Below are 15,336 nucleotides of genomic sequence, written 5' to 3'. Positions count from 1 at the left end.
TGGAGGTGGGGCTCTGGGGCAGGAGCACCGGGAGGACTGGGTCATTCTGGGCCAGCAGAATGGGACTTGCTTCTCCAAGTAAAGTTGACATGCCAGGCAGCTTGCACAAATGACACAGCCTTCCCCTGCCTGCAACAGACAGCTTTTGGACTTAATGTGCACCTCCCCTCCCCTGCCCCTTCTCCAAATGAGGAAGGGGCCATGACACAGCAGACAGACCCTTGAGGCTCCATCATCTGAGCCTGTCCTCAGGGCTTCTGTTTAAACATCCTGACTCCCAGTGGTAGAGACTCAAATCGTGGTGGATTCAGAACTCTTCTGTGGGACTCCGAAGTCTTGGGTCACCATCCTGTTTCTCCTGCAAAGCATCTGGTGAATTGGGGATATATTTCTTAAAGACTCTGATTCTTGTCAATGATTTGATCTTCCAAGTCTCAGAACCGTGTAGATTTCACTGGGCGTCTCTGTCGCCTGATTCACACAGGAGCTGGTGGAGAAGTGTGTTGGAAAAGATTGAGAGCCTGTGTCTGGGTCCGGGGCAAAGTGTGTTCTGAGTCACTAACACTCGCTGACATGATGGGGACCAGTGCCTAACCGGTGGCTCAGCGTTTGCCCTTCCTGATCTCCAGAATTCTACAGATCTCCCTCCCAACCCCCTTTCCAAGGGAATTAGATACACAGGCAGAATTGCAGGAGGGACAGACACACATTTTGGACACGACTTTACTCCTTGGTCCCTCCAGCAAAATAGACCAATTTCCTCCAGGCTGATGGACAGCATCAGAGATTTCAGAGGGTATGAAACAAACTGGATAGTCATCCCGGGATGAATCCACGTGGACTCTGTGGGATTTTTCTCTCCACTGAATCGTCAGTGCCACCTACTGAAGCAGTCAGGAAGCGATGCCAAGCCTATGGAAGGATGTGCAATCACAGTGAGGAGAAATCTTTTGCTTTATACTGAAGACCACACGTTTTTCGGCTCATAATTGAGCTGCATGGACATGATAATTTTTTGATAGGTGAATCCTTTTGAGAAGCTGTTACATTTTGAATTCAATATGAACAACAATCGTGAGTAGGTTGTCAATACCTGTTGAGTCATTTTTTCGTGTTTAAAAATGATTATTTAAATGATATAATTGAAGATTAAGCACCCCAAGCTCCTTTTGTACACTTCTGATGTCCTTATCATTGTCAAAATGTTGGTTTTAGGAGGTAAACAAGTCTGGGCGGGAGAAACAAAAGGCAAGTGGTGTTTGTCAAACGTCTATTATATTTTTCTCCAAGTTACTATTCCCAGGACTGTTGACATCGGTGTCACAGAAGAGTCCCATGATCTAGTAAATTTGAGAATTACTATGTACCGATCCCTTTCTCCCCAACTCACAAGGCACGCTTGGATAGTAGAGGTTTTTAGATTCTCTGATGGCGAGAAGTCTGTTTAATTCTAATTCAATGTTTCCTAAGCTTAGTTGAACACGACTTAGATATTTTAAAACACTTCAGATATGGGGCTCTCACATGCCAGACGCAGTGCCAGGTACTTTGCATACATGAACTGACCGCAACTTCATTACAGCCTGTGATTTTACAGAGGACGGAGCTGAGGGTTAAGGGAAATTTTGCAGTGTACATTGTTAGCAACAGTGCTGGAACCAAAAGCCAGGCCTGCCTGACGCCTAAGTGTAAGCTGTCCCCTACTTCACCACATGGACTCTGGACACACCACTGCAGTTTCCATATGGCTGAGGGCAGGATCTTCTGCTTGACAAGGTGAAGCATGGCCACAAGAGCTCCTATTTTCAGTCGGCCTTTCCCTGGGATAGAGGCACTTTCAAAGCTCTTGTTGGAGAAGCAAGTGATTTGCTTCTCCTGCGTGTTAGACGTGGCCTGCCTGTGACAGGTGCATTGTGTCATTTTTCGCAAACTCAGCCATCTCCTTCCAAAGCTGGCCTCATTTTGGAGGGTATCTGGAGAGAAAGGATGTCTCTGGGAATTTTTCATTTGTGCAACATATGCTCCCCTTCCTTCCTAGGTCTGTACTGGGCTTAGGTCTCTTCGCCATGAAAACAGAATTTATAGTCAGATTCTCTGAGATTCAGGTTCACAGGCATTTCCTGCAGGGATTATAGATTTTGTACCTTACCAACAAGGCGCAGCTGTGAAAGAACAGGCTGTTCCAGAAGGTCACCTGTCCAGAAGCTATTTTTAGGCAGATTATTTTGGGTGCTTTATAGATGAAAGTTGAATGAGAGCAGGCCTTTCGGAGAGGGCGCAGGGCGGGACGGGCTCTTTGAACTTGGCTGTCTCCCTCACACCCTGCAACCCTGAGTCTTGGTTTTGTCACACGGCCAAAGGAGGCAAATGGACCTCATTCTTCAGGCTGAACTGAGGACCAGATGAGGTCCTGAGTATCTTTGTTCTCATGTTCCAAATTGTTACAAGCCCATGAAACCCAACAAAGATGACCACTTAAAAAACAGCTGACAATGGGTTCCTGGGTGTTTCAGTGCGTTAAATGTCTACTTTTGGCTCAGGTCATGATCCCAGGGTCCTAGGAGCAAGCCCAGTGTCAGGCTCCCTGCTCAGCGGGGAGTGTGCTTCTCCCTCTCCCTCTGTAGCTCTCCCTGCTTGTGTTCTCTCTCCCTCTCCATGAAAGAAAGAAAGAAAATCTTAAAAAAAAAGAAAAAAGCAGCTGATAAAATATGTTGAAGTGGATGTGGAAAACTGCATGTCTGACCCACATTCTAGAAAACATTCTGGATTCCCCACCACCCCGTTCTTCAAACTGTGGTTTAAAAAGAAGGTGAATTTAAGAAGTTTGACGAGACAAGAGGAAAGCCAGACTTTTAATGTGGATTAGAAATAGGATTATGGGGGCGCCTGGGTGACTCGGTGGGTTAAAGCCTCTGCCTTCCGCTCAGGTCCTGGGATTGAGACCTGCATCGGGCTCTTTGTTCAACAGGGAGCCTGCTTCCCCCTCTCTCTCTGCCTACTTGTGATCTCTGTCAAATAAATAAATAATAATTATTAAAAAAAATAGGATTACGGCCCATCACGAAAATAAACTTGTATTACATAAGTGATGTGTGTGTGTTATGTTCTCTCTGGACTGTGTGCTTGGTTTGAGTCTAGGTGCCCATGTGGGTCAGCTGGTTCCTCCCTTCCCTTCAAGGTACCCAAGTGAGAAGACATCCTCTGCTCTCACACTCTCAGGAAGAAGTTATGTATTCATGTGGCTCGGGATGAATGGGCCCACATTCACTTTCAAGGTCATCCTGCCACCCTCCATGTTCAGAACCTGTCTCTGACCTGCCACGGCCTTGACAGAGAGCCGGCGGGGAGGATTTTGGCTTCCTGGCATCAGATGGCGGAGTAATGAAGACCTACCCCAGGAGCCCCAGAACAAAGGTTCAGCTCCCGGGGATGGACGGGCAAGCCTGCCAGAGGTCCACTTGCGTGAGGAGTCCAGGAGCTTCAAGGAAGGGAGAGCTGACTCTTGGACTTCAGCTTCTCCACAAAACCCCTCTCTATTTTGGGGGCATCACTGAAACCAAACCCCAGCCTCCTGGGACCATCCTGAGTCTGGGAGGACCGGTGCTATAACCGGCGATCGTCCTGAACACAGGGATTGTGTCTGCTCCGGCCATGGAAGCAGGTGCTGGGCGGTTCATCTTCATGGGCGAGGGTGTTATTTCTGAGTGTGGGGTCCACTGGCTCCAGAACCCAAGAGGCCTGGCAGGCATCATGTTTTTCCCCCAGAGAGGCAGATGTTCACCGCCACTGGCTCAGATGAACAGAAGTGGCCAGAGGATGGCCTGTGGATGGGGGAGAGTCCCCGTAAGCCAGACTTGAGTCCGTCTCTGCTTATTACCTGACACTCCACAAGCCCAACTCTAACAGGAGCCAGTGATGATACTGCAGTGACTCTGGGCATCGGTGTCCCTGCAGACCAGTGGGCAATCATCTTCTGAACCTCTGAGTTCTCCCCTCGCCAGCCGGCAGTCACCCAGTAACCAGCTAGGTCTCTTCTGGCAAGGCAATCCTTGTACCGTATTCTGGCCACAGTGTTGCGGGGTCTTTCCTTTTGGGGATCTCGGTCAGTGGGTCTTGGATCTGAAAATTCTTTCTCATCTGGGAACTTAGCAAAGGATCTTGACGTGTTATTGAGGCAACGGCTCTCGGCCTCCTTCTCTACACCCTCACTACCTGCCTAGTTGGCTTGAGGGGACACAAGAGAATATTCGATCAGCATAACGAATATCCTATTAACCATTTCCGCTACTCTGTGTGGCTGAGGGTCTCTGGGCTGCCTGTCAGATGTTGCTGGTTACTAAGGTAAGGCAGCTCCCTGGCTTCGGGTGTGGGAGCACGGTCTCCTGGCCTCTGTCGCTCCGGGGCCCATCACCCTGCTGTACCGTACCGTGAGCCCTGGCTGGCAGAGGAGGACCACTCGCTAGCATATCCCTTACAGTGTGTGCTCTGGACCCTCCGCTGCTGCAACTCTGGATCCATAGTATCTCCAGCCGACAGGCCACCTCTCTGAACCTTTCGATTTTCTCTAGCATTTTCCAGGGCAATGCAGGCCTTTCTACTTATCAGAGGGAGTCATCATCATCTCCAGGCTCAAGAGTCATCTGTTACATGAGGGGCACCTGGGCGGCTCAGTCAGTCAAGTGTCCAGCTCTGGATTTAGGCTCAGGTTATGACCTCAGGGTCATGAGATGGAGCCCGTGTCTGGCTCTGTGCTCAGCTCGGAGACTGCCTGAGTTTCTCTCTCTCTCCCTATCCCTTTGCCCCTCCCCCCTCAAATAAATACATAAATCTTAAAAAAAAAAAAAAAAGAGCCACCTGTTACATGCAATGGAAGATCACCCAACCAAAACCAAAAGCAAACAAAAAAAGCAGGAAATCCTGCTCTTTGCAACCACATAGATGGAGCTTGACAGTGAAATAAGCCAGAGAGAGAAAGACAGATTCTGTCTGATCTCATTTATACATGGAATCTAAAGAAAAAAAAAAAAAAATGGAACTCCTAGATCTGGAGGACAGATGGAAGGACACCAGAGGTGAAGAGTGGTGTGTGAGCGAGGTCAGGTAATGTGGTTGAAAGACACAAAGTCCCAGTTATAAGAGAAATGAGTTCTGGGGCTGTAAGGGACAGCACCGCGACCATGGGTCAGAACACCGTACTGCACATTTGTAAGCTGCTAAGATTCGGTCTTGTAGGTTCACATCGCAAGAGAAGATTTTAACAGTGTGAGGTAGTGGACATTAATGAGGTCTGTTGTGACTATTTCACAATATATACATATGCCAAATCATTATGTTGTACAGCTTAAATTAATGCAATTTATATGTCCAAAAAAGGTCACTTGAAATAGGCAGGATAATGCCCCTCCCCACCCTCAAAAGATGTCTGTGTCCCAATCCCTGGAACCTGTGAAAATGTTACCTTCCTTGGCCACCGGCCGTTCACAGCTGCGATGAGGGACCTTAATTTGATTAAGATTGAGGATGGAGAGGAGGGCCTCAGTCATCCACGCGTGCCTCAACGTGATCACGAGGGCCCTTACTAGCGGAAGCCAGAGCACATGGTTGGAGAGCGCGATTGGGGGGGGGGGGTGCTACTCACGGCGGGGGGGCAGGGGTCAAGAATGCTCGCAGCCTCCAGAAGCAGATATGGAAACAGATCTCCGCCTCGTCTTCAGAAGGAACATGGCTTTGCGGATCTCTTGATTTTCGCCAGTCAGATCCATTTCGCACTTGCAGTCTCTGCAGCTCTCAGGTATGAGATCTGTGTTGTCTCAAGCCATTACGGTCTGGGGCGATCTGTTAGAGCAGCAGAGTGCTAACACGGCCCCCACCGTGAGGTCGCCCCTTCCTCCGGGATCGGTCCTGCAGTGTTAAATCCTCTGGCTCCAAAGTGCCTCAAGTCAATGGACTCTGCCTTTTCCAGCCTGACTCACTGGCCCCCACACAGTCCAACCCCAGGGGTTCTCCTTTGGCTTCTGCTTGTATCTGCTGGGTAACTTCTGCCACTCCTTGCAGGGGTGCACCTTCTTTCCTATCAGCCCCAGCATGTCCAAAGCCAAGTCACACTGCATTTGACCCTTTCTATCGGCCTGAAAGTCAGGTGAGGAGGTGGGGGCATCGCCTTACGGGGACGCCCGTTGCCTGGTGCAGGAGAAGTTTCTGTGGTGTCTTTCCACACAGGGGACATGTTAGTTCTTCTGTGCAGGGTGGGCCACTGCTGCAAACTTTTGTTGAGGGGGGAGGGGGGACCTTGGACCAAGAGCCCTGGGGGTCTCCACCCAGACGTCCCCATCCCATATTCCTGGGTCCCATGTGTTCCCAACCAGAGACATGGTTTCAGCTTAACTGACCTATTTTGGGTGAGTATTTAAATGTGAGTCACTGTGCGGATTCAAGGACAGCACTCCGAGAGCCAGCAAAATCATACACGGTGCACAGTAGACTCAGTTAATGTTTGTGAGGTAAAGAGGAGGAAGGGACACTCCACAATAGTCCAAGAGCCATAGGTATGCTCAGAGAAAAGACGAGAACAGCTTCTAGAGCCACTAATCCTGCGTTATTATCAAAATGTCTCTGGAGTTTGGCAGCTTTCTCGGGCGTTTGGAATAGTTCCTCAGCTGCTTGCTTTTCCACTACAAGGGATAAGCTACTGACAAGGTCCTTGGGTTCTCTCAGCCCAGAGTTGTCCGTCCCCCAGACTCAGTTTCACCCTGTCCTTCTGTACAGCATTAATACAACCCAGTAAAGACTCACCAGCTCTTCTGTCTGTGCAACACTCGTTCCCCAATATCCTGCAAATGCCTGTCAAAGGCATTCGCTTCCATCAGGGCATTTGCCCAGGGTTACACAAGTGAACTCTTCAGCAAGGAGATTGCCATCTGCAAGGGACACTCCGTGCCCTATGGCCATCGAGGATGGAGTCCTCCCTGTCCGTCAGGTCACGATGGGGCCAGTCCTGAAACTTCACAATATTGACACACAGCAAGGGCATCCTCAGTGGTAGCTGAACAAATCAGCAAAACAGTGGGGTTTTTTTGCCCGCTTCTGGGATCACCTGTGCGTCTAACACAAGAGACCGTCCCTTGAGGATCCAGGGGGAGGGAACAGAAACTGGAAGGAGAAGCTGCAGACCGCAGGGCCGATCTGGTGTTTGTGTAAGGAGAGGAGAGGGGAGAGAGGGATCGCATCTGAAGATCCTCAGATCACAGAGCAGCTTGAGAAAGTCTCCGTCAGGCTGATGGAAAATCCTGGGCAAAGCTTGCTGGAAAGGTGACTCCCCTGCTGGCAGTGAGGGTCTGGCCCTTGCCTCCTGCTGGGCTTGATCAGGGTCTGGGAGGAGCCCTGGGAAAGTGTGAGCCAGCCGGCAGGTCCCGCTGTGGCTGCTGCTCCCTTACAGGAGGTCTGAAGGTCTTGCCTCCATGGCCACTGCAGAAGTGAATGTCTTCCGTTCTGGAGGGAAGCTGCCAGGTTTGAAACTTGACAGTGCCGCGGGGAAACAGGTTCCCTGCTGAGCAGCGAGCCCAACGCAGGGCTCGATCCCAGGACCCTGAGATCATGACCAGAGCCAAAGGCAGACTTTAACCCACTGAGCCACCCAGGCGCCCCGTGTGATCAATTTCTGTAAGCCCTAGTGGTCACTTCTCAGATCATGTAGCTCAGAGGGCCTGTCTCACATGCAAGCCGTGAGGCTAAAATGAGTGCCGAGGTGGAAAATGCATAGGGCCCAGCTTGGGGCATAGCAGGGTTGTCAGAAGTGGTGGCTGAACCAATCAACAAAACAGGATTGGAGGCTCGAGAACCTGTTTTCTTCTGTGAGTCTACCCATTGCTCTAGGAAATCCGGGAGGGTGTCCACTCTATTCCTCTTCATACACCTGACAAACAATTCTGAAGAGTGCTCTCTGCGCACTGTACAACTTGGCTGATCCCGTGGTGCCATCTTTACAGGTCACTCAGGAGTGTTCTGCGAATTCTCTGAAATCCTCTTAGATGAATGTGTGGCTACCGCGGGGGTCCCTTTTGTTTTGTTCCCCTTCTTTCAGAGAACTCAGATGCTAACTGGGCAATACAGTGATAGGATGAATAATTGAAATGGAAGGCTTGAGGGTGCCTGGGGCACTCAGTCAGTGAAATGTCTCCCTTCAGCTCAGGTCATCGTCTCAGGGTCCTGGGATCGAGTCCTGTGTCAGGCTTCCTGCTCAGTGAGAAGTTTGCTTCTCCCTCTCCCTCTGCTTGTGCTCTCTCTCTTTCTCTGTCAAATAAATAAATACAATCTTAAAAAGATAAAAGAAGGGGTGCCTGGGTGGCTCAGGGGGTTAAAGCCTCTGCCTTCAGCTCAGATCATGATCTCAGGGTCCTGAGATCAAGCCCCACATCGGGCTCTCTGCTCAGTGGGGAGCCTGCTTCCTCCTCTCTCTCTGCCTGCCTCTCTGCCTACTTGTGATCTCTGTCAAATAAATAAAAATTTTAAAAAAGATAAAAAATATAAGGCATGATTGAGAGAACATGAGAGAATGGGCAAAGTGGGAACGGAACATGCAGATACAGACAGCAGGAAGGGGACTTTTTTCAATGACAGGATCCAGAAGCTCTCCAAGGGCGAGGTTTTACTGTATTTGAATCGAACCCTAAAGCACACAAGTGGGAGTAGCTAACAAGATAAGGGGGACAAGAAGGGAGGTAGAGTTAGGGGAGAAATTCCAGGGGGAAGACAAGATTGACTGGTAGAGAGGCAGGGGAAGTTTTTCCTGGGGGTTTTGAAGAGGTGGGTCCCAGAGCCGGTGCAGTGTGTAAGCAAAGAAAATAGGATAGGTGATACTTTTTACTAAGGTCCTGTGGACTTGTCGAATGCCCTTCAGAGTCATTTGGGAAAGAGAGTGAAGGGAATTTCTAACAAGCTGTTTCTCGAATGTGACTCTGCGAGGAGACTAAACGAGGTTTTATTAGGGCCAGGTTTATTTATTTATTGGCGACAGCACAGTGTTTGTGGCATAAGCTAGAGACAGAAGGTAGTCTCTAGTAGTCTCTGCAGTCTCTGGCTACAGCTGCAGACGGTCTTCCAGGGTTGAGAGTATGGCAAACCCACACCAATCTTCAAGATAAACTCTTTTTAACTATCCAGAAAATGTTCACGCTCATCATTTTGGAGGGTTAATCTTTCTAAATTAGATTACATATTTCCTTACTTGATTAAGCGTAGGATTCTAAGAATCATTGAATTGTTCTTAATGGCTCAGGGTCATCACCACGGACATTAATTATTGGGCCGGGTTATATAGAGTGAAACATTTGGAGTTTAAAGTGCATCAGACCTTATGCCCCTGGACTAATGGTGCTACCTACACCTTCAAGTTTTTTAAAACTATAATTATTGGTTCTTGTTTGTGTCCTTGCTGCTGTCAACTCTTGATAGGAAGCAGTAAGGTCCCTCCTAGTAAGGTCAGTGCTAATGCCAATTGTCAGGGTGGGGGTTGGTCTTTGAATGAAAGCAAAGCATCTTTGTGGTAAGTTTGTATTTCAGAAGCCTGGGAGGAGCTAGAGGAGGTTTCTAGCATGGACAGTTAATTATGGAAAATGAACGGGTCGGTCTTCAGCAAGATTTGGCTTCTGCCCTCAGCCCCATCCCCAAGTAGATAATGTTTTTGGCATCACACAACCTTTGTCAGACTAGAAAACAGATGTTTGGAAACCTGAGGTCCCAGAGTGCTGAACTCAGGCAGACTGGGGTCCCAGACTGTTTATGATTCCCTCGTGTCTTGTTTTGCAAGCTGGCAAGTTAGCTGAGTGAGTTAGTGAACTTCTTCACACCTTTCTGTTTCCTTCTCCATGTGGGTGGATAGTGACGCAGGGCTCGCTGTAGCAGTGGAGTGTGGGTAGGACCCACGGGGGAAGTTCTCTTCCCAGGGTCTGGCAACCGTTCGTTCCAAGTCCCTTTCTTCAACTGCAGTCTTTTCAGTAAGATTGGGTGCCTGCCAGGTCAGAATTCCCCAGGCTGGTCCAAAGCCTTGACGTGCCATTAGCCAAATAGACCACTGGATGTCACACTTGGTCTAAGTTAGCTCCCACACACCGTTTCTAGTGCACCTTGGCTAGGCCAGTCTTGGGCTCCTCTAGGCGGAGTACACTGTGGTGATCCTTGAAACCAGAGTTAGCTGCAGGCCACAGGTGAGTTTTGTTTCGCATTTTATTCTTTTCAGTTTTAACGAAACCTGAATGCATTAAGACTCTGTCCTGCTCCCCACAATCCACAGTCCTCCTTGGGCTCCTCACTCATGTGGGCTCGAGGCATTAATGTGAGGAGCACCTGACCTCATTTTATAGTTGAGGAAACTCACCCCTCAGCTGCCTTCACCGTTTCACCAAAGACACAGGCTCCAAGTTCACAGCCAGTGTGGGACTAGAACTGCCATCACTTGACTCCCAGGTTGGCCCCTGGCATGGCGCCTGGCACTTTCTGACTAAATCAAGACGAAGCACCTTTAGGACATTTCTATTGTGCAGAAGCAGGGGAGAAGCACCCATGTCGGGCTGACATTCTGTCCTAAGCTCTGTCCAATTGACGAGCTTTGGAATATCTTGGCTTTTGCATCGGTGTTAGAGTGAATATTTTAGCCCATGAATTTGTTTGGGAGGATGGGACTGTGGTTGGACACTAGAGCACGTTTCCCGAGGCACTTAGCAGAGATCTATTAGGCTAACAAGAAAGTCCACAACCTCTAACAGGAAACCGGTAAGACAAGCCAAGGGTCATCATTTATCCCAGCTCTTATCAGAAAAAGCAATCCAACAGAACTCACTCTGGGTACTAATAAGTTACAATGTAATACCACACACACACACACTCTCTCTCTCTCTCTCTCTCTCTCTCTCTCTCTCTCTTACCCACACACACACACACACACACACACACACACTTAAATTTTCATAACTACCAGATGGAGGATAAGCTAATACTGTTCACATGCTACCCACTGCCTTGGGAAAGAGCAGGTCAGAGAGGGCAATTATCTCTCAAAATGAGATTCCCCTGGTTGCGTTCTCATTAGGACAGCAGAAGGTTATTTCTGGGATTATGTCAGCAGAATCCAATCGCCTGAAAGATCTACCAAGATAAGAGGAAATCAGGCTTCCCTTGAAAACGTTTTATTGCCCAGGGCACTCGTTCCACCGTTCCGCACATTTTGGGGGAGGATACAGTGCCTTCCTGGGGGGCTGGAAATGTGGACGGTGAGCCATGCCTATCTCGCTAGTAGACATGAATTGCAAAGATTCTTAAGAAAGCACACCGGCAGTCTCTTTAAAGCCTGCTATCAAAGAATCCTGATGTCAATGAAAGAAGATAGCAGAGCCTTTAGACCAAATATTGAAGACCATCACGTCCAGCCATCTCATATCACAGGACCAGAAATGCAGGCCCATAGGTGATGGAGGACTTACTGGTGGTCACAGTTAGCTGAGGCAATATTTCCCCCTTTCTTTTCTTTTCTTTTCTTTTTTTTTTTTTTCCTGCTAATATACTTTCTTGTACCCAGATTACCAGGATCTTCAATTCTTGACTTCTCTAATTATCCTGTTGCTTTTATTATTTTTAAATGCATTTGTCTTTTATTTTATTTTTTTTTTTTACTTTTTATTTTGTTTTTAAAAAATTTTTATATTGGGGTCTTGGTGACATCATAAACTAAAAACATAACACAATGGCATAATCTGATGTTTTGACATATATATCCTCACAAAACCAACATAGCAGCTGAGAAGACATCTTACCCCTTCAGAATGTGCTGCTGCTTCTGCTTGACTCCCTCCCCAGGCAATCACTGATCTGCTTTCTCTCACTGCAGGAGGGACTGCATATTCTGGAATTTTCTATAAATGGAATCACACAGTGTGTCCTCTCTTGGGCTTTCTTCATGCAGCACACTTATTTTGAGATTCCTGTATGTCATTGCATAGAGGATACATTGTATCCATAGTTGCTCCTTTACTGCTGAGCACATTCCTTGTATAAACACAACTTATTTTTTTATCCATCTGTGAATAAACCCTTTCCCTAGTTATTGGCTATTATGCATAAAGCAGTGATGAACATTCACATACAGATCTTATTTGTTATTTTCTGTTCATTTTATTGTACTGGCAAGGACCCCCCCGCCCTCCTCCCCAGCACAGTGCTGAAAAGAAGTGATAGAATTGTTCTCGATTTCACAGGGAAAGCCTGGAGTTTGCACCATTGATATCAAGTTAGTCATAGATGTTTTTGTAGATGCTCTCCATCATTTTGAGGAAGTTCTTTTTAATTCCTATGGGGTTAACATTATTATGATCATAAGGACTTAGAGTTTCTTTGTCTGATTTTGATATTGTGGCAAAGCTAGCCTCACAAAAGAAGCAGGAAAACATTCCTTTTTTTTTTTTTTTTTAAATTTTCCAGAAGAGTTTGTGTGGAATTGGAATTTCTTAAATACATGGTAGAGGTCATTGACAAAGTCATCTAGACATGAAGATTTCCTGCAGGTTTGTTTTTATTTTACGAGTTTAATTTCTTTAATAGTCATTGGACTAGTCATGCTATCTATTTCTTCTTGATTAGACTTTGGTAACTTGTGTCTTTCAAGGAATGTGCCTATTTTATAAACTGCCAAATTTCTTTTAACATATTTGTTCATCATATTTCTTTATTATCTGTTTAATATCTGCAGAATCTGTGGTGTTTTAGTTCATTTTTTTTTCTCTTTTTTTTCCTGATCAGTTTGGCTAGAGGTTTACTAATATTACTGATTTTATCAAAGAGCTGCCTTTTGGTTTCATTGATTTTCATTCTCATCTTCATTATTTCTTTCTGCATGCTTTTGTGTGCCTTCTTTTTCTATATTAAAAAATAATCTGAGGGCTTCTTTCTAATATATGTATTTCCTGCTATACATTTCTCCCTACGTACATTTTTATGGTATCCCAGATACTTTAATATGTGAGTTTTCATTTCCATTCCATTCAGCTTATTTTCTAATTTTTTTTCTTTGACTCTTTTTTTTTTTTTTTTTTAAATATATTACTGAGTATCTAAATGTTTGGTATTTTCCAGGTACTTTCTTTTGTTGGGGGGTGGCTTGGCTCTTTTTAAATTGCTTTTTTTGTTTTGTAAACTAGGCTCCACACTCCATGTGGGGCTTGAATGCACATCCTTGAGACCAGGCATCACATGCTCTATACTGACTGAACGAACCAGATGCCCCTTCCAGATATCTTCCTGTTACTGATTTTCAATCTGATTCTATTGTGATTAGAATGTACTCTGTATGATAGGACTTCTTTGGCATTCACTAAGATTTTTTTTTTTTAAGATTTTATTTATTTATTTGACAGAGAGAGATCACAAGTAGGCAGAGAGGCAGGCAGAGAGAGAGGAAGGGAAGCAGGCTCCCCGCTGAGCAGAGAATCCAACGTGGGTCTCAATCTCAGGACCCCAAGATCATGACTTGAGCCAAAGGCAGAGGCTTAACCCATTGAGCCACCCAGGCGCCCCTCACTAAGATTTCTTTCATGGCCCCAAATATGGTCCATCTGGATAAATATTCTTTGTGCATTTGAAAAGAATACATATTCTGCTGTTTGGTCAAATTAGTTGACAGCGTTTTTCAAATCTGTCATACTTTCACTGATTTTCTATTCCATAAATTATTGATTCCCTATGCACTATCATGAATTTGTTGACGATTTCAGTTCCCTCAGTTTCTGCTTCATGTACCTCGAAGTTCTACTAGTAAGTGTATAAACATTCAAGATCGTCTGTCTTCTTCACATTAACTCCATTATCATTACAAAATAGATGTCTTGATCCCTGGCCATAATCTTTTACATGCCTTTTTGAGATTTTTTTCCTGAGTATGTGCAGCCTGGGGTGAACCTGGAACTTAGGTCCATTAATACTCAGATTGAGGGATTTCCCTTCCCCGCTTTCCATTCTGGGGTTTCTCTTATTTTCCATTTCCAGGGACTCCTTGCCTTGTCCCCTGGGCTAAAAGGGTGTGTTTCTCTCTTGAGACTTATCTTCCTGTGTTCTCATGCAGCTCCATACCAATGGGTCTGCTCTCTGGGTAAAGTGGCCAGAGAAAATAGTTACAGTGAAGTTTCTTTTCCTACTCCTTCTCTTCGACCTGGATAGAGGAGTCTTCTTGGGGTCGGGGAGGAAGAGATGGGGTGTGGGGAAGAGGCAGCCGTGTGCTGTTGTCACCATTCTTGCCACAGCATCCTGGCAAGGAGGTAAGGACTGGGAGAGAAAAAAAGAATAAAAAAGGACAAAATGAAGACAGTCCTTCACCCTCCCCCACACTGTCTGGTTTTTTCCTTTCTTGGGCCTCTGGTTAGAAAGAGGACTTTCTCTTAGAGATTTTAGGGTTTGTGCTTGTAAAATTTTGTGACTTAGGTCACCCTCACATTAAATCCTAAGGAAATAAAGGAGAGAGAGAGAAAAACAAAACAAAACAAAACAGCAAAGTCACTACCATTTGGATCAGTCCTCGTGTTTTGCCTTCCCACCCTGTGGTGCCTGCCAGCATTTTCTGTTGTAATCAATGGGGGAAAAGAGAATGCTGCTGGTTTACTTGTTTGTACAACACCAGGAGTCTGTGAGCCTGATTTTCCCCTCGTTCTTAGAGAAGTGAACTTGGAACTTTCCATCAGAGTCCTATGTGCTCTTTGCAGATCTTTGTAATACTAACGATTTCTACTTACCTGGTTTTTACCGTGTCAGACATCGGGATGAGCATTCTAATGTACGTGAGCTCAATCAAGTCTTGTCATACCCTGTAAGAGAGATGCAGTAATTTCTCTTTAGATGAGGAAACAGAATCCCGCAGTGTCTGTCTTTCCCATGTTCCCGGCCATTAGTGGTTGGTGGAACAGACTCTGGTCTGAAGGGTTCCCAAGCCCCCGCTCCCAGCCACTCTGCCAGGGGGCATGGGATCCAGAAGAGCAATCGGAACTTCAGGGAAGTGGACATGGAATGTTCTTTTTCTTTCACATGACTTGACGTAACGGTGGGAATGGATCTAGATTCCCTATGTCCCTAGTTTTTCAGATGTCTTTCTTCTCTCTCTGTCCCCATTCTGTTTGGGGACCGAGGTGTGTGCAGTCTTCCCCTTGCTTTTCCATGATACTCTGTCTCTACCATAAATCACTTTCTCCAACTCTTTAACTTCCTCCCGAGACCCTGTAAATTCTTTGAATTGCTAAGGCTTTTGGAAAACCAGAGCCAGAAAGGCTTGCATGGCGTCTATTTGATGTTCGGCCTGATATTTCT

This window comes from Mustela lutreola, chromosome 4 (genome assembly GCF_030435805.1).
Source record: "Mustela lutreola isolate mMusLut2 chromosome 4, mMusLut2.pri, whole genome shotgun sequence".
Classification (NCBI taxonomy): Eukaryota; Metazoa; Chordata; class Mammalia; order Carnivora; family Mustelidae; genus Mustela; species Mustela lutreola.
The sequence above is the reverse complement of the archived record's forward strand: the minus strand, read 5'-3'. Positions refer to the sequence as shown.